This window comes from Dipteris shenzhenensis, chromosome 12, assembly GCF_047967505.1.
Source record: "Dipteris shenzhenensis isolate YYH24624 ecotype China chromosome 12, Dip_SZ_1.0, whole genome shotgun sequence".
Taxonomy (NCBI): Eukaryota; Viridiplantae; Streptophyta; class Polypodiopsida; order Gleicheniales; family Dipteridaceae; genus Dipteris; species Dipteris shenzhenensis.
In genome coordinates, this window is record NC_141607.1 from 55,671,574 (window position 1) to 55,673,026 (window position 1,453).

The window sequence follows — 1,453 nt, forward strand, 5'->3', positions numbered from 1 at the left end:
ATGCATCAGACTACATCAAGGCCTGGAGTGTTGAACGAGTTCCAAACATTTTTGGACCAAGGCAAGCATATGACAAAAAACAAAGACAAGAATGCATGTTGCTACCCTAAGACATCCACGTTCTAAAGGGATCCTCCCTCTAATCCTTGTGTAGAAGGAACCTTGAAGAGTATCTCAAAGTCTCAAGTTTTCAATGCAGATATTTTAAATAATAGTATGAAAGATAAACTGGGTATCAAAAGAAGTATTGAACACCCATTTAGCAATTGCTGTCGTTAGATCCACGGGTTCTTGACACGGGGTTCGTCGGGAAGCGCATGTTGTTTCGCATTCCACAAGACTATGCAGGTCAAGCACAAGAGTGCAACCAAGAGCACCAGCACAAGAAAGCTCACAGTCGCCACTTTTAGCCAGTGCTGCCGCACCACTCGCATCTCTGCTGCGTGACAGGAATCACAATCCAAGCACAGACGGGTCCGCTTGTTGTTCCACAAACTGCAGTCCGGGCTCGCCCTCCGATCCAACGCGTTGATCCAGTTTGTTGGGCTTACAAATGTGTAACCGCAGATCGAAGGTGGCTTGCAACATCCCGCCTTCAAAACATGCAGCGCGCTTACTCGAGTAAGTCTCGAAGAAAAAGGAGAGGCGGCTTCAGCTTTCAGAGGTCAAAGCACGCTCGATGGCGATAGCGGAAATTACCTGAGTTGGAGATAAGTTGCCAGCGTAGAGCTGCGGAAGTGTTTTGTACTGCCGATCAAGGCCTTTGCACAAGTTCCCTCTCGACAGGCACTGCCGTATTGGAGGCCAATTTGGCCCGTTCACTCTATTTTGCAGCCATGGAGAGAAATCTTCTGTCTTATATTCTCTGAAGTTTGCTCCCGGGACGGGTCTTCCGTCGCCGTTTTCTCCTGTAACGCTTAGAGCGAATATCGTGAAGGCCACGAACAAAAGGATTATCAGAACAAGAAGAACCAAGTATACAAGGAGTAGCCGCCTTCTGCGCCGGCTAGACGCTACAAGGCCCAGTACAGAAATAGAAAATATGAGAAGACCGACAACGATGAAAGGCCAGTGCAGAAAGCTCAGGCAGTCTGTGCCAGTTTTGGTGGCGAGCCACGCAGAAACACCGATCACCGCAATGGAGAGCAACGCAGTAAGGATGTTAAGGACATCGAGAATATTGTTGCTGTTGACATGAAAGGCCATGCTAAGAAGATTGAACCAGAGAGCCTATGGATTCAGAAGATATGCATCATCTCCCATAACGGACTAATAACGACGGAGGAAGAGATCAAGGAGACGAAAAGCTTCGATTTAACAAGGCAAGACCGCTATTGACGCGAGAGAGGGATTAAACTCGTGCACGTCTTCTGTAGGTTGCAGATTACTGCGAATCAAAATTAATTCAAGCCTTGAGGCCAGCTACACGATCTGAATCGCGGTATAGGATCGA

General features: G+C 47.7%; 1 pseudogene across 1 annotated transcript; it reads right to left on the reverse strand.

The window, feature by feature from the left end:
• Positions 1-275: 275 nt before the first annotated feature.
• LOC147896429 (tetraspanin-2 pseudogene) lies at positions 276-1,206 on the reverse strand (annotated as a pseudogene). The gene is made up of 2 exons (XR_015541864.1): positions 700-1,206; positions 276-593 (listed from the first exon to the last, which is right to left on the reverse strand). The product of XR_015541864.1 is annotated as a tetraspanin-2 pseudogene (transcript).
• Between the last annotated feature and the right edge of the window lie 247 nt (positions 1,207-1,453).